Source organism: Alligator mississippiensis, chromosome 7 (genome assembly GCF_030867095.1).
Source record: "Alligator mississippiensis isolate rAllMis1 chromosome 7, rAllMis1, whole genome shotgun sequence".
NCBI lineage: Eukaryota > Metazoa > Chordata > Crocodylia > Alligatoridae > Alligator > Alligator mississippiensis.
The window spans coordinates 6,834,715-6,857,035 of NC_081830.1; the positions used below are offsets into that span (position 1 = coordinate 6,834,715).

Here is a 22,321-nt window from a genome sequence, read left to right on the forward strand (position 1 = left end):
CAGCAGAGAGACACATCCTTACCCTGTCTCTTTAGGTAACCTGAGCTGGATACATTCCTGAGGGAGGGGGAAACCTGCTCTCTCTGCCTACATGACTAGTCCATACTTGGGTGAGGGGGCTTCCTTCCTGGTGGGCTAGAGTCTGCCCAGCAACTAGTGATGTATTTCAAATTGGTTGGCTCACAGACAACAGGTGCTGACCTCCATTGGACCAGGTAAATTAGGTCACAAGGGCTATATAAGTTAAGGACTGCCCAGGAGGAAGGGGCAGCAGCCATGAGGGATACTCAGGAACAAAGAAGAGCTGGACCATCTGAAACTTGCCCTCTCTCTCAAAACTCATGATCAAGGAACCGCCTGCCTCCAGAGGGAATCTCCACCTGCCTATGGATGATACTTGTGCGTAAGCTAACTGAGATCCAACTAGATATATAGCTTGCAGTAACTCAGATGTGAGATCAAAGGCTACCCAGCCACAGGAGTTTGCTCTATGGGATTTCTCCGATATTGCTCTACCCTGGACCCTATTCTAACCCTCCCCTCTGTAACCAGTGAAGGTCTCCTTTGTACCTAGTGTGGGAGACTTATTGGGAGTGAGTCTAGATTATGCCATGGGGTCCCCTTGGTTCAGCAGACTAAGGGAGACTATCCTGTTTGGCCCCCGACTTGGGGAAGTGTCCCAAGTTCTCGTATTGGGTCGAGTACCCATGGGACTATTAGGCATGTTTCCCTGAGGACACAGTCCCCAGACAGTCCCTTCTCAGGGTGGTGGCAGCACACATTACCCCGGGCTCTGCGGTGGGGCTTGAAAGGGGGTCTGCCAGGGCTTGGGCACCCCTGGAGAGACATGTGGAGTCCATAAGATGGATGGGCGTGGTGAGGTGGGAGGCTCAACGCAGGAGCTGCCCCTATTGGCCCACCACACATGCATACAGGAAGGCCTCCACAAAAAGTCTGTTTGCTGCACAGAGTAGCCACCCATCCCAAAAGGCGATATGCCAACCTGACACCTCATAACCCCACCCTGAGACACCAGCACCAAATCCCTGCTTGGTATACCCTAGTTAAATACAAACCTCTGATACCAGGAACCTCATTTCAGCCCAGACATGAAATTTCCCAGTCCTGTCTGCTGGGGAGGTTCCCCTGTTCCATGGAAATAATCATAGTGTTGTTATTCCTATTTCTTTCTCTGTTATTTGCCTCCAATTAAGTGCCTGTGAGATTAAGGGCAGGTCCATGGATTGGGTAGATGGCTCGTTCTTTCCTCACCTTCTTTCCTTTTCTCCAGGTGTCCTCTCTGAGGTGAGGCTGGTCCAGGCCTGGTAAGACCTGAAGAGATTATCACAGTGGATTGCAATATGTCTGGCGAATTGATTGCTGAGAGCAACTACACTTGGCAATGGGTCCAGTAAGTAAGTGTGACTGAAGAAAAGGAAGGATTTTTCTTGTGACTAGAAAAGCAAACTATACCCCCTCATTCCAGAACCAAAACACCATCTCTACCAATCCCTACAGAAACCAAGCTCTCCCTGCAACTGCATTTCCTGACAACGGAAGACACCACCACATATTACTGTGCTGGGAGGGCCCAATGATGCAGAACAGTGTAGGGACCCATATAAAGAGGAAAAGTCAATGCTGACAGGCATTTAAATGTCTCCTCCTTTTTCATGTCTTGCATGGTGACAGGAACACAGGAGAGGATTCTACCATGATGTTGTGTTTAGTCCTGACCTATTTCATGCACCATGTCACATTCACCTCTCAGTACTTCTCAGTCTGAAAAATATCCCTGGCAGTACCTGTCCTTACAAAACTTGAAGGAGGGATGATCACAGCTCACATGTCCAGCAATGTCTTCTAAAGAGCTTGGCTTTTACTTACGCCCATCAACAGGCCTAAGGCAGTTCTCAGCACCTTGGATGATGAGTTTCTGGGAAGATCTGTCCTTACCTGTTGCTGTGAGGTGCTGGATGCTGAGGCTTGGCCAAAATCTGACTTTTTTCCAGGTGGCTTAGAGGGAAGGAGAATTTTCCCCAAATCAGGCCTGCAGAGAGATGCAGGCTATGCCAGACAGGACCTGGGTTTACACTTAGCTGTAAAAAGGGGTGTGACACACCCTTGTCTATTTATGTAGACTCACAAGGCAGGGGAGCAGGCCAAGACATCAGCACCACAAGCTATAGTGCCCACACATTCCCACAGCGGGCAGCACTCTCAAGGACCCTGCCATGTCCAATGCTCCAAGAACAGGTTCTCACAGGTTGACTGGACACAAGAGATTGGGATGGGAAATGGTCTTTCTGAAAACAGCCTGTACCAGATGTGGGGACTGTGATGTAGACTAAGTTTCCCTTGGGACTGAGGAAATTAAGTCTCTATATGCCTGAATACTCTATCATAGTTTCATAATTAGTAGGGTCAGAAGGGACCTGAGCAGATCAAGTCTGACCCCCTGCCATGGGCAGGAAAGAATGCAGGGGTCAGACAACCCTGGCAAGGTGTCTATCTAGCCTCCTCTTAAAGACTTCCAGGGTAGGAACCAGCACCACTTCCCTTGGAAGTTGGTTCCAGCTCCTAGCCACCCTGACTGTGAAATAGTGCCTCCTGATACCTAGCCTGAATCTGCTCTGTCAGCTCTTGGCTGTCATTCCTTGTTACTCCCAGTAGTGTTCGGGGGAACAGGGACTCTCCCATTGCCTGCTGGTCTCCCTTGGACAGTTTACAGATGGCCACCAGATCCCCTCTCAGCCTCCTCTTGTGGAGGCTGAACAGGTTCAGGACCCATAGCCTATCCTCATAGGACCCACCCTGCTGTGCCCTGATCATGCGAGTGGCCCTCCTCTGGACCGTCTCGATGCTGTCCATGTCCCTCCTGAAGTGCGGAGCCCAGAACTGGACGCAGTATTCCAACTGGGGCCTGACTAAGGTCACAGAGAGGGAGAGGATCACCTCCTTGGACCTTCTCGTGATGCATCTGTGGATGCATGGCAAGGTGCGGTTGGCCTTTCTGACTGCATCCCCACATTGGCGGCCCATGTTCATCTTTGAGTCAATAATGACTCCAAGATCCTTTTCTGCCTCTGTGCTGGTGAGAGGGGAGTTCCCCAGCCTGTAGATCTGCTGCTGGTTCTTCCTCCCCAGGTACACCTTGCACTTGTCAGTGTTGAAACCCATCCTATTCTCATCTGCCCACCTCTGTAACCTGTCCAGATCTGATTTCAGCTTGTCCCTCCCCTCCAGCATGCCCACCTCCCCCCTCCCAAGGAAGTCAAATAAGAGATGCACACAAATCTTATAAATCTAGAGCATGATGCCAACACCAATGGTAAGATGACTCCTCTCAAGCCTCAGCCCCTATCCCAAGCCACCAACCCAGGCCCCAGCTCTGAACTAGACACAAACTTGGAGTCCAAGGATGAGGAGAAAGAAGGTGACCCCATGGGTTCTGGTGGTTTTGATGTGTCCAAGAGTTCCCCCATCAAGGAGAGGAATGTTTATCCCTTAGTGGGGGCTGGCAATCCCTTGCAGGAGAACCACCAGAGCCGAGATACCTGGAGATGCCTTTTTTCAGGAAAGATTACTCTGAATTCATGGAAGGTGAAGGTGTACACCCATCCCTACCAGGTGCCAAGCAGGAAATATTTAAAATCAGTAACAAAACATGCAGCTCCCCAGAGATTGAACTCTCCCTCCCCCAACACCCTTCACAGGATTGCACATTTAGAACAAGCAGTCCATCTTCCACCTTGTAGACTGCCTCCTCAAAGACCCAGCATGACAGTCATCCACATTTTGTTGTGAGCTCAAGTGCCCAAACTCAGATGAGATGCTTGGTCTGGGCATGCAGTGGAAGAGTTGGAGGGTATCATTGCATCCAGCCCCTGAAAGTTTGTGGTTCAGGGTCCCCATCTTGGGCTGGTCCAGCAGGAAACTGGGCAGGCAGATCATGCTCCCCTCCACCATTTGGTATAGGAGGGAGGGGGACAGAGAGAAAAAAAAAATAGGAAAAAAAATAAAGACATAAGGAGAAGTCAAATTGAGATGTCCCAACACAAAGAAGCAGTCAGTCAAGAGGGAATAAGCAGGAAGGAGGAGCTAGGACAAGAAGGGCAGGCCTCCTGGCCACCTCATGACAGAGTTCAGGGCTCTGGGGGAAGTATTTTTGCAAATCCCAGCATTGGGCTCCATGGTTAAATTCTGGTGCCTGCAGGGTTGCAGCACCAGCCCAGGAAAGAGGAACTGTGGACTGCAAAGAATATACTACCTCTCTCAGCACATGATGGCATCACTCATCTTCTCTCTCTTATCCCTCTTCCTCCCCCACTAAGGTACATGCATGCCAGGTATGTGCCTTATGGGAAGGGGGGAGCAGGCAACAAGGGAAATATTTATTTCAATCTGTCCTGAATGTTCCCTGTTCTGTTGCTGGGAGAATGAGGCACCAGATTCTGACCTTTTCCTTTTTTAAGGCATCTTTTCAATTCAGCTGGCTGAATCTGGTCCCAAGACAGCAAAGCCTGATCAAACTCTTACATGGACCTGTACCAAGGCAGGTATCACTGACTCCTGTACCAAGGCGGGTATCACCGACTCCTGTACCAAGGCGGGTATCACCGACTCCAACAGCATCCCAAGGATGGCCTGGAGCAGACGGGGTGAGGATACTTTGAAGGTGGTCTGAATGCCACACAAACTACTGCCCATCTTTCCAGAGCTGTGATCTCCAACAAGGTGAATTCCTCCAAGAACCAGTTCTTCCTGCAGCTGCACTCCTTGATGGTGGCTGACACTAGCATGTACAACTGTGCCAGGCACACAGCAAGTATAACAGTCACACAGCAAAGGAAGGACCTGTATAAAAAGTAGAGAAGCCATTTCTGACAGCCAGGAGCCTGGAACTCCAGCATCTCCATTTGACACGTGTGGCCTCACCATAGGATGGTATCTTTCCAGAGTAGAGGGCATAAAACCTTGTTCTCCCACATCAGTTGCCTGGAAAACAAGAACGCACATGCTGAAGAGATCTATTTCCATCCATGAGGAACAGCAGTTTCTCTCTCTAATGCATGCACATGCGCGCACACACCCCTATTCTGTTGGGGAAAAGAACCAGTAAAGCTGTGTCCCATTTGTCTCCAGAGTAGGTTTCCTTCCAGTGCTGTTCATTTTGACATATGCCAGGGGCAATCATCTCTCCCACAGCCTATTTCCATCACCTTTCTCTAAATCATTCAACCTCTAACTGGGTTTTGAATGCGGACCGTCTCTCCCTACACCTTCCACTCTTCCCCATCAGAAACTCCCCATAAACTCCAACATTATATGTAATAACTGGGCCTCATGGTTACACTCAGCTCCATTTGGTAGATTTCTCTCTTCATGTAAAAGAAAGAACAAACATACAGTAAGGGCCTTGTTACACCTTACGCTGTGAGCCACACTAAATGTTGACTGGTGTTAGTGCTAGCTTGTAGTCTGGAGCAGTCACACTCTTAGTCTAGAAACCTTCTCTGACTGTCTCTCACCTGCACAGCTGTGACTTGCCACTAGAGGACTGGTGAGCAGGGGCAGGACAAGGAGCTGTAGCTGCGAGTTGCCATTAGAGGACTGGTGAGCCAGGGCAGGCTTCTATCCCTGCTCTACCAGCAGGGGTGTGAGATCCTGGGACACTGGAGGACTTCAATTTAGGCATCGTATCTGTAGGAACTGGCCACACCTTAGTGGAACAAGAGCTGGGTAGCACAGATCAGCAGTAATCCAGCCCTGGAGTGATGTAACTTTTGGATGCATAATGAGGGCTTAAAAGCACTTTGAGGTGTTATTGTACAGACAATTCAGGGGTTTAGAGCTCCAGGAACCACCTAAAGCTGCCATATACTAAGGCCCTATGAGAACATTCATTATAGCTATAGCAGCTAATCGCCCATCAAGAATGACGGATTTCAGGGAGTGTTTACATGCCCGCCCCCCACTCACCCTTTGGGGCCATCCATGTAAAAACTCCATGCTCTGCCACCACCACCACCTCCTCCTCCTCCAGCCTCTGGTGCAGGCACTCCCTCCCACTCCCCACCTCCACCTCACAGCAGGGTTTCCACCCCCTCCCTCCCTCCCTCCCTGCCATCTCCCCCTCTCTGCCGGGTGTTGTTGGGACTGGGCAGCAGGGGGGCGCTGCCACCGTGACCCAACCCTCCCCTCCGCACTCCCCTGTCCCTCCCCTGCTGTCCAGCCCCAACAGCCACCACCGTGACCCCACCACCCTCCTTCGCCTCCTCCAGCCCCACACCTACCTGGGCCCATTCAACTTCCCTCCATCCCCACTGCCTCCCCCTCCCTGCCAGCTGTAATCAGGGCCAGGCAGCAGGGAGGCACTGCCACCATGACTCCCCCACACACACTTCCTGCTCCTTCCTTCTCTGCCACCCAGCCCCAACAACAGCTGCCACCATGCCCCCCCTTCGACTCCCTCCACCTCGCACGCACCCGGACCCATGCAGCTAGTCACTGCTCACACTCTCAGCAGTACATGCACACTTGACAAAGAGCATTATGGACAGACAGACAGACTAAGCCCTGTGTATATTATATATACAAACAAAAAAACAAAGTAGGCCAGTGACTCTCAACCCTTTTAGACTCAAGGCACCCCTCAGAAAATGCAGGCTCGTAGCTTTCACTGATTTCTTGACTACAGAAAAACAGAGCAATTCTTCTATTGCAGAAAACTCAAGAAAGACCACAACAGGTCAAAATGTTTGACCTTCTGGATTCTGATTTGAAATGTCTGGGTTTATCTCGAGAAATGTGTAGATGTTTCCATGCCTAACAAATATTACTATTGTGTGGCATTCTGCAGCACCCTTAGAAGAATCTCAAAGTGCTGCTGGGTGCTTCAGGATCCTAGTTGAGAATCACTGATGTAGACAGAAATAAATGTAGCATGCTGGGAGGAACCCACAGACCATACATTTGGAAAACTTCTTTGTTTCACCAAAAATGGATGAGCATGGTGCAGAGAGGAAGAGTTTTAAGTTATATAGCAGGAGACCCACCAGACCACTACTATCCTCCCAGGAAAAAATGGGTTTGCCCATCACAAAGTTATTGACATCGTCGTTCCTTCCCTTATTGGTTTCTACCTTGTGCTGTTATTTAATCAAAAATTGCCTCCTCCATTCAGCTCCCTGAGATGCCCTCAAAAGTTCCAGGATAACTAATGATGGACAAAAACCATGCTTACCTGTACATTTGCATGTACACATGACTGATACATGCCCACATCCATACGAAAACATTTTGTCAGCTTGCAGCTGATGAAGTTGCCTGAGCAACTAAACACTTGGTGGCTTCTCCAGGCACTGTTCTACTAACCTTTTCCAGACATAATGCACTGTTCATGGTGACCACACAAATCCAATCTCTCTGCTTCTCTCAGATCCTAATTTGACTCATCTGCCAAAGCCTGAGGTTCATGCAGCCAACAGGTCATGGGAGGACAGTGAGCCTTACTCACTGGGCTGTAGCACTTTGTGACTAAGCTTCTTGTGGGTCCCTTCAGAAGCAGCCTCCTATGTCTTCTTAACAACTGGCCTGCCCCTTACAACATCCCTTGAGTTTGTTATCAGTCCTCACTAGATTCATTGTAGTCTGTTATGCCCACTCATTCTGCTGGGCCTTTCCCAGAACTGGCTTTTCCCTAGGCCCCTTTATTGCCCTCCTAATAAAATATCACTAGACAAGTCCTTTCTTCCAGGCTGCTTAGCCTTAGCTAGCCTCTTATCCCATCCAGCCAGTCCCCAACCCTACTCACAACAAGCTTTCTCCTGCAGCTCTCTTCTCTGCTGCTGGAGCACTTCTGCCTTCTGTTGCTGGAGCCCTTCCCTAATATCCCTGTAAGGGCAGAGCCCCACACTTCATTAAAGGGTCCATTTTCTTTTTTTCTCTTCGTTCCTTGTACTGAGGAAAAAAAGGGGACCTTGTTACAGCCGTGCACCTCACCACGAGGTGGCAGCAGACATGAAGTATGGGGTTAGGACCCTGGGATTATAGCTGCTGATGCTCTTCTTTCACTTGCTCACACCCGTGCTAGCATTCTGCTGGTAACGGTTAGCTAAGGAGGTTTTATTCATGTTGGAAAAGACATCCCAAACCTATCTAAAATGTGCGTGTGGATTCAGGCAAGCCTGTGAGGTCAAAAGATGATCTCTACCAATTGCTTTTGGTAGCATGAGCCAGGTCTAGGCACACCTGTGCATGTGTGTGCAAATCTAAGCCTCAAAATACACACAATTCAGTGTAATTTAGAGAGAGGCAACAATGGACAGACCTGTGAATTTTGTCTCTTCCCCATGAAGTATGTAACAGGCATGCCTTAAGGGTAACCTTTATTCCCAGACCCTTCCATTGCAGGATCTTTAATCTCCCATCCATTTTAAGTGAAGCACACAGGAAAATTCCTGCACTGGAAGTTCCTGACTAAAAGCCCCCTGACTTTAGGGACCCCAGTCTCTAACCAGACCCCAAACTGGCCATTTCAATGTCTCCCACTTCTCGACTCCTTTTACAGAGTGTTTTTTGGTTCCTTTCTACATGTACTAGGGTGGCATATGAACACCGAGTGGAGACTCATGTTGATTGCACACTGCAGAAGAGTGTCGCTGGACATCCTCCCCACAATGCATCATCTCCAGTCCATGCTGAGAAGCTCAGCGAGACCTTTAAGCAGATGTTATATTGTTTCCAGCATCACTATTACTCCTGGTAGTTTCCCTTGTAGCACTGGTCACAGAAACCTCTTCTTAGGAAAAGGCTGGAATAGATGGGACTGATCTCTGTCTGCAGGACACATGCTGTACCTCTGGACCTTCGAGACCTGGATCACCATCTCTACAGATGCCTCCAAGGAAGAGATATCCCAGCAGCAACATGCACCTCAGATGCTGCCACTGATTACTGTATCAGAGAAAAAAAAAATACACAGTGATGATTCAAATATGAGTATTCACTTATTCCAAATGGATAATTTGTCCTGGAATCCAGAGGCTGCCAGATGAGTGCCCTGGGAGAAAGAGGAAGAAAGGCTGATACAGTCTTAAAAAATAGAAGAAATCTCATCTATATCTTAAAGGGTGGTCTAGCCTGACCATTGGATAACACAGCCATCAATTTCCCTTTTAAGGACTCCAGAATCAAGCTCAACATTTTAAAAAGTTAAATTAAAAAGTGTATTTTATTAGAAAGGAGGCATCCAATCTTGGTGTAGATATTTCAAGAGGTAAAGAATCCACCCATAGCCTAGTAGTTTATTCAATGAGTCACATCACTCACCGATTTAAAAAAAAAAAACAAAAAACAAGCAAAACACACAAAAACAGAGAGAGAGAGAGAGAGAGAGAGAGAGAGAGAGAGAGAGTGAGAGCGAGAGCAAGTAAGTGCATTTTCTTTCAAATCTGGATTTTAGTTTCCAGCTCCCATCCATTGCATCTGGTTCTGCCTGCATCTTTGACAGATCAAAGAACCATCTCATGTGAGGAATGTCTTTCCTGTGTAGATTCCTTATCAGCCTTTTCCAATACGTTCAGATGAACCTACATTTCAAATGACAACAGGAATAAGAATAAAGAACAATGTAATAGAGAGTCCTAAATCATATGAAAATTGCCCAGAAAGCCCCCTTTTTAGTCCAGCAATTCCCTCATGTCCAGCTAGAGGGAAGCAATTGCAAGGACAACTATAGCTTCCTCAGTCTAAGCCAAAACCGCAAGCTCCACCCTTATCGTCCTCATTGGGCAAATCTCACATGCAAATCCTTTACAACATAGCTTCCTGCAGAAATAAAAGCTCCTCATCTTCAGAAATCTCAGTCCCTCTCCGGACACTGAAGAAGTGGCAATTCCTGCCAAGACACATTGAGGAAGAGAAAAGAAATCATATATCCTCACCAATTTTCTCCCTTCTCCAATGAATATGGATGCAAGACCAACAACTGAGAGGTCCAGGGATTGAAATGCTGAATTCGACTGTACTCCTTTGAGGGGGGAAAAGAAAAAAAACAAAACACCACACCTATGGGAAATAATACAAGCGATAATGCAGAATTCAATATTTCATAGCTCATTCAGTCTGAAAATGCATCTGCTCTTGGATACATTTAATAGCATCCAGTCTGGGCCTTGGGAAATAGGACAGGATCATCGGCTGACCTGCACTATCTTTAAATATGATCATATGGAAAACTGGAGCTCGGTCCAGCGCCACTGATGAAAGGACAGAAAACCAATGGATTGGATGGGACGTATATCTCTACATGATGCATATTCACAACGTTTCTTATATTTTTAAAAGCTTGAATACTTTTCTTCACGGATGCCACCAGAACCTAGGATTATTTGGAGTGAATATACCAAGAGAAACAGACTTTCTATTACAGGAAAGATGGATGTCACCTGCACAGTTGTAAACTCAGATTTGAAGTCTCCAGGTGAGTGATAATGTAGATGAACAGACTTGTATTTTACTGGAGCAGTGTAAACATAGTTGAGATGTACCTTGGTCTATAAATATTTCATCGCATGAAAATACCAGGTATTAAATGTCTTATTCAATCTAAAACAGTAAAAGAATCAACATTTGGAAGCTCAAGCTACAAAGAGAGGCATCTGTGCACGGTAGTCAAGCCACACAATCTTGTTTTATGCTGTTCCAGTAAAATTCAGCAAGCTGGTATACTGCTGAACTTCATCTCTTTGCCTTAAAACTTGCCCCTGCACTAATGCAACCATTCATTGCTCCACATTTTCCTTATTACTGTAAATACAAATTGTCTCTGGCTACTATGTTACTACTTGTTTAGTTTGCTGCTAGTCTCTGGGCATTGGAAAGTTAGACAGATGGTTCCAAAGTTGCTTCTTGAACTGATTTTGGAGGAAGGATCCCAAATTTCTTTGGGTTTCTGTGAGAATCTCTTGAGGGTCTGTGTTTCATTCCTAAAAGGCACTTTATAGAGATACCATAAAGGAGAAACATTCTTTAGAAGTTCTAATCAATGCAAGTAAATGATACATAATTTGGCCTCTAATGATGCAGTGATACAAAGGAATACCAATTTCAAAGTGAGCCCAAGGGATTTTGGAGCCTTACATCTCATAAGGAAAAATCCTGACACCAATCTTTGACTATGACGGGGTGGAATTTCACACTTAGTATATAAATCACTTGGGCTTCTTTTCATAATGCACTCTGGCTGGAAAAAGGTGGAGTGGTCCAGACTTATCCCCACGCCTACCTACCTCAAGTCTAGAGTAGGTATGCTGAATTCAATCGAACCCAGGAATACAGAAGGGCCAAAATGGTTCAAATCCAAGGTCTGTCCTTTGGAAGTGGTCACTGTAATATGCAACAGAAGAGGCAAGAAACTCCCCACTGCCAGATATGGAATAAGCCACTCTAAGAGACATGTCCTCTTAACCTACAATAGTCTTAGACTATGGACAAGCAGTGGTTTAAATACTTTAAAAGGGGAAGGGGAAGCTGCCACTTGGGGGCACACACATCAGCAGCCTGCTCCCATAGGGATACAAAACTGGCTACATCAGTATAACTTTCAACCTCTCATTCACATTTAAAAATTGAAATGGTTATCTCTCTACAGAAGGATGTAGACATAACCATGATATGGGAACTGCTTATGCCAGTCTCATTATTAAATGATACCATGGTGTCATCCGTCTATACCCTATGTATTCTGTCATCATCATTGACCAGTTTCTCCTGGCACAGAAGAATAATTTCTGCCCAAGACCCCTTACAATCTCATTACGAACCAGGAGACAAATAGGTAGACGCAGAAAGGTAAGGGAACATAAGACAATGCAATAGGGCTGACCAGCATAACAGGCGTTGGTTATAACACATCAGCCAACCAACCCCTGCCAAGTCATTGTTAGAAACTAGTTTTAAGCCCAGGAACATATTGATTTTAAGAACCTTCCTAAAGCTTTTGCCTTCTTTTTTTTTTTAATTCTGAGTAATCTTTTTAGCTGTATCAATGTTCCCTCCTTGGTTGTAAGCTTATGGCTTCAGTGCCATCTTGTGACAGCAAGGCTCACACTTTTCATTAACAGAAAGGTAGGTAGTAGTGTTAGTCTGAAGTTAGGCAGAAGGCAGGGCTCCTTCTATCTGAACCCCTGCTCTTCGCCAGTTCTTTCATCATATCCAACAGGGTAAGCTGTTGCTTACAAAAAGTTTATGCAAATGTAATTTAGAGTTGTGTTGCCGGTAAGGAAAAAGACTTCTTTGAATTCGTTCTGAATTTGATGAAGAGAAAAAAAAAAAAAAAGTGGCAAATGCCTCTATATTCTGGTAGGAATAGAAACTCCTGATCCAACCTCTTCAGACTTGCAGTTTATAAAAGGTTTATTATCCCTCTTTTTAATCTCTTCTCAATACCCACATTTTTCAGTCTTTCTTCATACAAGAGGCTTTCTCCATGCCCAAATCCTTCCATAAACCGGTGAAGGAACTTCCTTCACTGGAGGTTTTCAAGAAGAGGCTGGGTAGGACTGTATGAGGGCTGGTTTAGGAACAGCCGATCCAGTATCTGCGCAGGAAGCTGGACTTTGAGTCTCAAAGTCTCTTCCAACCCTATGATAATATGGTTCCATGATTCCCACCATGTTTCTCCGAATCCATCTTTAGATCTGAACTACCCTTCTTGATGTTGCTGAGAGCCATCCCTCAAATCTACAAGCCCTACAGCAAAGAAAGTTGCTGATGTGCACTATCCTATTATTTCAGTACATAGGCCACTGAGAAAACCCACCGACTTAGAGAAAAGGAGGGCGTTCTAATTTGGTTCCTTTTCAGTGTATGATTGAACCACCTTTAGAGGAGACAGACACCCAATCCAGGGGGTATGGAGCAGCCAGTTTTTTTAAGCTCCTTTGAAAAATTATCTTAAAGTGAAAATTGAACGGGGGTAGGAAGGAGCTTTTCTTAATAGATTTTAACATCAGCATATCAGTTAGCTGTTCTTAGTCACAGATACCAAATTTTGAAAAGAAACTCCTACTCTACATCCCAAGAGACGAAGAAACTGAAAAAGCCAATCCATTAGGGTCAATCACATTCAAACTTCCCTACACATACAAGCAAGCATAGTAATCCATCAGAAAGTAGCATAAGTTACTTATTACAAGCTCTCTATGATCGTTACTGTAATTTTGGGGGAATATTGGTTTATATTTCAGAAGGCAACTATTCCATTCTAAAACCTAATCTATGATGAGGTGTTTTTTTTTCTCCCTAGGTATAGATCAGTTCATAAATTAGCAGGTTGTTGCGACAAAGAATCAGTGTGGCCACTTTGATGTGGTGTGTGTGGTTATGTAGTATACAAGACATTATAAGGCCATAATTCCTCAAGCCCCAATGTGTTTTGATCTTCTGCTTTCCTTTTAGAAACATGCTTCTCATTGATTTAAAGCTTTCTGTTGTTGGAAAATCTACCACAGTCCTCTAATTTGTTCCAGTGGTTAAATTCACTGTTACACGCAAACTTTATTTCTTGTATAAAAAGACTCCACTACCAATAGCTGTGTCTCTGGTTCTTTTGTCTAGCAGAAAAGACGCTTTTACTCTCAGAGATCTGATAGAGGAAAGGGGGCAGGGTTGGAAGACAGTTGACACCAAAAGATGAATTCCCCTTAAATAGCTAATATAATACACTCAAAATCTGAAACAGCAGATTTGAAACACTGGAGACACCTAGATATCAGCCTAAGAAAATTACCGTCCTTTCCCCACTCTCTTTTTTTTCAGGATGCAATAAAAATACTTGAGATATCGGTAATTCTAAGCACCAAACCAGGAGCTCATTTAGTCTAGTTTCTTAACAACTACAAATAGAAAAGTCACAGATTGCCTCTTAGTGGAGAATGATGGAAAGGCCACCCGCTGAAGCAACTGCCAACACTCTGGGATAGCTGGCTAGAAAATAATGTGCAAGGAAGAAATTAAAAGCCTATTCCATCAGCTCTCAACCTTTTTAGGGACTCAAGGCACCCCTCTACATACTCAGGAACCTCAGAAAAATGTGAGCTCTTGCTTTTCACTCAATTTTTTACTACAGAAAAATACTAGAGCATTTATTTTGTTGCAATCATCTCAGAAAGACCACAACAGAGCAGGATGTTTTAGATGCTAGGGATTCTTATTTAAAATCTCTGGGTCTGTTTGTCAATCATGCACATGTAACAAAACTAATAATTTGTGGTACCTCCCAGAACCCTTGAAAGTATCTCAAGGTACCTCAGGGTGCCACAGCACCCTGGTCGAGAATCACCAGACTAACCCCATGTAGAGCATCAATCTCTTGTGCCCATCTCTACATGAAAGATGGGGATATGATCCTGAAGTATACTAGCCATTTGTAGGAGTTCCAGCTGAGGAAGAGGGCATTTGATAACAAACCAGTCTGCCTCTCATTACATTTCTCTCCTAATGTATCAGTGCAGGAAGACAAAAAGAAAAAAAAAAAAGTCATCTGAAATGTTGGTCTCAATTTTAATTCATCATTGGCTTTAGAAACATAGAACCACATGAGAGTCTCCGCAGCTGCTTAGATCACCGGTCCTGACATCTCCCTATGTTGTTCTCAGAAGTGGCTTCATTCTGTCATTCAGGCAAGAAATTTTGTGCATCTGTATATCACTGGGGGAGTCCAGCGGGTTACACAGTGACGAAGGCTATTACAAAAAAACAAAAGAAAAAAAAACTTAACTACACAAAGAAAGCAAGCTTCAGGAGAGCTGCTGGGATAGTTCGTCAGGCAGGGTAAAGAATGTTGTTAAAAAAAAAAAAAAACAACTAAGCATTTGGGATGACCAGCATTAGGACCACTGGGATTCAACCCCAGAGAAGCTGAGCCAACAGGCAGGGGAAAGTCCATGGTGCCATCAGGCAGCTAGTCATACACCAGCCCAAATCCAGCTTGGTGCCTCCCATGAGGACACTGATGAGGATTAAGGTGATGTGGAGGAACGGATAGAAGTCACAGGCCTCTGACAATGGGACTAGAAAACCTCTCCTACTCCTGTGCATGCTTCTCAGACTCCAGCCTTGTCCATCTCACTCCTGCCCGATCCCCATGTTACCACAATCCCTGCTTCTGCTGTGTTTGGACCTCCTGAATCTTATCTACCATCCACCCTGGCCATGATACTGCCTCAGCCCACGGCCTGACTACTCAGACTGTAATAAATACTGGTGTGCCCCAGCTTACCATTGGTAACTCATTAAGCCAATCACCCATGGCATGGTCAATCCTGACAACCAGTTCCCAGTTAAATTAGTAGAACTCATGCATCTTTGAACTGAAGTTGGGCACCTAAACTGACCAGCCATCTTCTAGGAAGCCTGCTTCCTTCTCATCTTCAACCCTAAGGACCTTGCAAATCTTTTTCAGTTCTAAATAAAGACCGAGTTGAATTCAAATGTTGAAGATACAACTGCAAATCTCAAACTTTATTTCCACACGACACTGGGGAAACAAGGGGGGAAAAGGGCCTTTCCACAAAAAGGTGTTCCATTTGTATATTTAACTTCTTTTCCCCAAACAGAAAATTAACGCTTCTTACTGTTAGTCAAATCTCTTTCGATTCCAGGGTTTCCATCTGCCAGCCAATAAAATACAGCATCTACCATTAAGTGCATATTCTGCTACACTTACTTTGCATCAGTTCCACCTCAATCTGCAAATACTCAGTTTGTGTATCAAAATACCCAACTCACTGACACACTGTGTCACTGTCCTTTTTACACTAGAGTTGTCTCACCTTAATGGTGAACCTTGTCCCATGATAATGAAAGTCAGAGGCCCTCCCCTTTACAACATTTTCTGTGTTCCACAATGAGCCTTTTTCTCCCCCCCCAAAAAAAAATAGTGCATGGCAGGAAAAAAAAACCATCATTTGTTATATATATCTGTACTTCCCATTTCTATAGCTCCTGGTTCCAAAATTGAACAAAACACATTCCTTCCATAAACAAGATGTAACAGACCAAAAAAAAAAATAATAATAATAAATCACCCAGTTACTCCCATATTAAATTCAATATTTTCTAGAATGTCAGAAAGTCTGGAATTGAAGGACTAAAGAATCCAGCACTTCCCTGGTATTTTATTCTGATGGCTAATTATGCTCACTGTTTCAATAAAGGTGATACTTTGCTTCTACAGTGAAAAAAAGTCTGGTTTTAACTTCCTATAACTGTTTCTTATTATGCTTTTCTTTTCCAGGTTAAAATCCATTTCTACATAAATTTCTCCTTGGCAAGGCATTTATCCATTATAGTCAAGTCACCTCTGAATATATCTGATAAGTAGAAGAAACTTTGTAAGCATTTTAACTAAGAAAAAAAAAAAACAGGAATTGAAGAGGAAGATGTGGAATATTTTCTTCTTCCATTTCTTCAATGGATTAAATCTTTCCCCTCCCCCCATCTTCTTCACTCAGCGGCCAGTTACCATATGTATGAGCTAAAAGGTCTCCAGTTTATGCCACCAATGGTTTATTGCAACATTGGGAAGAAACACATGTGGATTAAGCCAATCAGTCCCACCTGAGAAAATAATTTTGTAAGACTGTACCACTGTCTCCAGGACCAAGATTTACCACAGTTAAAGAGCCGGTGTCAAAGGATGGTCATCCTCGCTATAAAGAAGCAGCAACTGGCAGACAGCATACTACAGGATTTCTTCATATTATTGATATTACTTGTCAAGGGACAATCAAATTTTGTATGGTCATGTACCACTGTGTAATATGGCGTGGGTCTCACAATGGTAAATGCCCTATCAAAAACCTAGATACTATTAGAAGAAGCACAAAGAATTTGAGCCTGGAAAGTTCTCCGAGTCATTTCCATTACACTGAAAATTGACTGCGAGTGAGGGGAAAAAAAAAAACCCCACTGACACATGCTATCGATAAAGGATTGCACTTTTTCTGTAATAATCACCCTAGACTGAGATTTTCAGAGGAACAACTAAGAATTAGCTAAATCCTATTGATTTAGGGATAATAGTCATCTGTCCATCCACCCATTCATAGAATCAGAGAAAATTAGGGTTGGAAGGGACCTCAAGGAGGTCATCTAGTCCAGCATTTCTCAACCTGTGGGTCCTGACCCAAAAGTGGGTCACAAGAATATATGAAAGGGTTGTGAACAAACTTTAAAAAAAAGTGGATCAAACTTGAAAAATGTATACACACTTTTCTATCCATCACTCCTTCCATTTCTCGTATGCCACATTTATCTGTCTCTCTCTCCAATTAGCGGTCTGTCAATTTACAGCCACCAACCACCCAGTTCTCTATCCATCTAAACACTCCAACTGGCCACCCATGTCCATCCCATCCCATACATACACACACACCAATATTCCCACACACCCCATCTATCTAAATATGCCACTGAAGCAATTTTAGCCTTGGTATAATCAAACAAAACACATTTGATGAACTCAAGGGTAGCAAAAATGTCACTGTAGAACGCTGATAACTCTCTCAACCTCAGCAGGGTTTGGGCACCCAACTCCCAGAGGTTCCTTTGAAAGATTTAACTATAGCAGAGATAATTTGGACAACCTACCTGTAAGCTTTGATTTTTTCACAACCTTAAATAGCCAACCCTGAAGCCCCAATGTTCTAGTGCTCCTTTTTTCTTTTCTTTTTTAATTTTCTTCCATACTTCTCATTGGAATTTGCACTGTGGTATCCTCTCAAGCTGAAATTCATTTTAGAAGAATAAATCTAAGATGATAAAATGTTGTATGATGCCTTTTGGAAGAAATTCTCTGTATAGTCTGTGAATTATATTAATTTGTTACCTGCTAGTGGGTTCTTCCTCCCTTCTGGAAGAGCCAGTGCTGCCCACTGAGGAGACAGATGGCTAGGCCAGAAGGACCTTTACTGTGTTAGCCCAGGAGATCTTCCATTTTAACATTATTTCCACAATAGACTGAGTCATGGGTCCTGGATTATAAGCTATTCTTACGTAGGGCCTTGGGTGAAACAGATAGGCAGAGAGTAGTGAGAGCTCTTTACATTTTGAACTCCCTGCTCAAATAGAGTCCCCACAGCCTAGCTGAGATAATAGGCTTCACTGATCTCCCCTGTCCCTGGAGATCTTTGGGTGTCCTGGATAGCTGTCATGCCAAGCTGAGCCTCATGGGGAGAGACCTGGGTTCACGACATGCCTCATTCTTCCTGTTCCTAGATCTCTTTTTCCAAATCCTACTGTCCACTCAGGGAAACAAAGCTTAAAGAGACCTTCTTAGTGACCTATACTATAACAAACTGCTCTGTCATGTACACTTGAATTGGATAGAGCAGCCCACAAGGAAGGATTGGTGAGAGTGATATGCATGCATCCAGTTTTTAAGACCAGAAGAGAGCGCCTCAATTCTCAAAATCACCATCTCTGTCAATGCTTCCAGGCATAAATACCCTCTGCAGCTATGCGCTGCGGCAGCTACAGACATCACTGTCTTATCATACTGGATGGAAGGGTAAATGGTATCTTGGCAAAATTAATCCCTTGTCAAACATCCACACGGATGCACAAAATGCAAAGAACTAAGGTATGATAGCTTTTCAGATATTTTTTTCCAGACCATAATAATTCCCTTGGCTACATCAAAAGAGGAAAGACCAGATAGAAAGAGATAATAGGTTTTTAGGTGACTAAATAACCTCTTAAGTGGAATTAGGCACTTAAGTGCCTCCGTGGGTCTGGTCCTAGGTGATTATGCAGCACTAACGGGTGGATAAATCAAGCAGGTTCTGTGTCCTGGGTACAGCACTGGCAGGGGCAACAGAGCCTGCTGGCTTGAGGGCATCAGCTACCATTCTTGTACACCATCAGTGTCAGCACCCAGGGCTGGTGCCCTTGGTTATCCATTCCTAGATATACTACTGATGGGAGGCTGCATACACAACTCCCCAAATGACCAGGTTATTGCTAATTCAACACCATATTACATTAATTAACATTTACACTGTAGGCAGGGGTTTGACTGGGCTATACACAAGCTTACAGTCAATCTACTAAACTGAGGGACCAACAGCAGTAAAAGACACAACAGCAAAGAATACAGCACATGGGTTCAAGACCACCCACAACCCTAGGCTGGGCTAGCCCGTGGCACTCATCTTCATTTGGATTGCTGCCAAGATTATTGGTTACTCACCTCTTCTGGAAGCCTTTCTAAAACTTGTTCTAGGAGCGAGATATAGACCTCTCCTCTGCTAGGCTTTCACATGGAAAAAAAATCTTAGTCATACTTTGTTTACATGGGAAGAAAGACATGGGGTGGGATGCGATCACTAGGTCACTGCATCTAGACCCACATCCCCTCAGACAACCATGTTTGTGGATACTTTTAAACATGAACATACATCCTGGCCCCTCCTACTTACCAGTCACAATAGCACCCATGTAACACTAACAAGCAAACAAAACATGACTACAGGAAGATAGGCAATGACATCAAGGAACACTACAGTGCCAGAGTGTTTGTAGAGTACGATAGCCCAGATGAACCTAAGATGATACCTCATGTCTAATGAAAATACAAGTCATTCTGTCTATAGGAGCAGTAAGTCATTCCAAGTGATCTTCATGAGGACAGTGCAAAGTATTGGGATCTCTCCATGGTGCTGATTTGGAGTCACTGCATAAAGAGCCTCCCAATCTTCAATGTAATTATCATCACAACATCCCCCAGGGGTACAACACCACTATTCCTAGTTTACAGATGGCAAATGAAGCACAGAGATATAAAGGGCTGGAGACAAAGTCACTCGGATGCCTAAATTGTGTCTGAGTTTCTATTTTAAATTAATGAGATCTAGGAGGTACTCACCTACCACCCTTGCAGGTTTGTCCATGACTTGCTCCAGATTACACATGGAGTCTGTGGAAGATTAGGAGAGTAGATTTGCATCTCTCAAGTCTGAGGATTGCACCCATCTGTTTTACTTCTGAAAAAGGCAGCTGATTGGTGGAACGCTATCAAAACCTGCAAGTGAAGATACTGGTATTGTTCTGTATCACTATGATAACACCCCCCCCAAAAAAAAAAAAACCCAAAAAACAAAAAAAACCTGTATGTAGGAGAAGCGTTACCAACATAAAATCGTTGCAGCTGGATAGTCCCTTGGAGCCAATCCCAACTGGAAGCGGTACCATCTTCTCCATGCCCACCACAAGGAAAGGGCAGTGACCAGGCTGTTATAGCCATTTTATGGTACAAGCACATTGGATTGCCCTACATACCACACCCCTACAGCACCTGCACCACAATACATGGACACTTCATCCCACCCCACTGAGACAGGGAAATACAAACATCCCTTCTCAGCATGAAAGCCCTAGTGAGCAAAGGGACATGCTCAATGTCATACTAGAAGTCTGTAATAAAAAAAAAAAAAAAAAAAAAAAAAAAAAAAAATCTGGATTTGAACCCAGGTCCCACCAAGCTATCATTCATCCAGATGTGGGAAGCCGAGGTACAGAGGAAATAAGGACCTGATCCAAAGTTCATGGAAATCAAGTAGAACACTTTGACAGAGGCCAGTGGGTTTTGAAAACAGGTGTATGTTACTTACCTAAGACCACACAAAAATTATTCAGAAGAGCCAAAAATGAACCCAGTTCTCCTGAATCCCAGCCTAATTCTTTAAGAAAAACACTATTGGAGGCAAGGAAGCCATTTCAGAAGCTTTTTGCTGCCAGCAATGCTCATCCCATAAATAGATTTTGCATCATTCCTTAACACCATGCTTCTTAAAGTGGGAGAGCTACCATGGCAAAATGTTCTGTAACAAAGATAGGCACCACATTTCCAATGGACCAAAATGAGATCACAGGGAGGTTGTGTAACACAGCATCCCCTGTCATGAGATGGACAAAGATTTTGTATTGCTCTGGAGCACTGTGACATGGAGTGGTAGCTACCACAGCGATACATCCCCTGACAAAAACCCCCAAGACTGCACTAGCAAGGTTGCAAAATGAATTACCCAATAGAAAACACTGCATATTAAAAAGCTTCCCTATTCTTGAACAAAATACCATGACAGTTTCAGAAACAATCATTTAAAAACACAAGCCAAGGCAAATCCAGTCCATAGCAACCAGGAGGTCTGTTCTTCACTCAGATATTCTTCTCTGTAAAACACAGCTCTCAGAATTAATGATGGATTAAAAAACATGGCCCTACCAAAAGCTTGACCAGTGTCTGGAGGTCTCTCTCATATACCATATCATCTTAGCACTGCTTTTCTGGGTTCTGGCTCTCAGGGATGGTGGGTGTCTGGGGGGAAAAAAAAAAAAAATGTGGAACAGAGAACAGGATTGTTCCTCTCTAATCCCCATTTTCTCCCTTTACAAAGGAACTTTCCAAATCCAGCATTTCCCTTCAGGGTCCAGAGTGGTGGACCCTGAAGCCCCAAAAAGACCCATACTCCAAAACTAGTGGCCATACCTGAAACAAATTCTGGTGGTCTCATGGGAAGAGGGCCAAGAATGGTTTGGGAAGAGCTACTTGTAGCTGATTTCACTGATGCATAGACTAGTCCTCACCCTCCTGAAATCCAAAACCATCTTCAGTGACCCTTCCAAGAAAGTTCTCCCTGAAGATGTGCTCCATGACTTCTCCCAACACTGCCAATATGCCAAGAATTAGGTAGAGGCAACTACTCCCTTAAAACTCATAGCAAAGTTCTACCTCCCCCGCCCCCCAGTCAGATCAATAAAATCACACCCCTGGGTCAAGGCAAGACAGTTTTCTCTCACAAATCTCCATACCAGAGAATTAGACCCTTCAAATTTTGAAGTCTTTGCAAGGGGTTCAAATGCTTAGTGTTCACTGAAGACAACACCCATCTCTTTGTAAATGACAGCTATAGGTCTCCCTAGAAGCCTCATTTCCACTTGACTTCTACACCAATTTTCTGTGAGCTTTCAGTTTACTCTCCCTTTCATCATCCACTTTCTGCCACAGTGTGAAACACAGGATACTGGGCAAGATGGACCTATGGTCTGATCTAGTAAATGGCACTTCTTATGTTACATGAGCTTTAGCTTACACTATGTTACATGTAGCTTGAGATGATAGTTTACCATTCATAGACTCAACATTCTTGGTAAAAGTTGTGGCAAAAGGAACCTAAAGAGTCTAGATTAGACTGGTCTAATCTATACCGACCTAGTCTAGGATAGTCGAGTCTGTAATCCATCCTAGACTACA

General features: G+C 44.3%; 2 long non-coding RNA genes across 2 annotated transcripts; one reads left to right on the forward strand and one right to left on the reverse strand.

Annotated features, from left to right (window-relative positions):
* The first annotated feature begins 9,599 nt into the window (after window positions 1-9,599).
* Window positions 9,600-17,833, forward strand: LOC109282013 (uncharacterized). Its single transcript, XR_002088883.2, has 2 exons — window positions 9,600-10,486; window positions 16,304-17,833. It is a non-coding gene; the product is annotated as an uncharacterized LOC109282013 (long non-coding RNA).
* Window positions 14,550-21,731, reverse strand: LOC102571728 (uncharacterized). Its single transcript, XR_002088884.2, has 4 exons — window positions 21,557-21,731; window positions 21,293-21,385; window positions 19,934-20,089; window positions 14,550-14,750 (listed from the first exon to the last, which is right to left on the reverse strand). It is a non-coding gene; the product is annotated as an uncharacterized LOC102571728 (long non-coding RNA).
* Window positions 21,732-22,321: the final 590 nt, after the last annotated feature.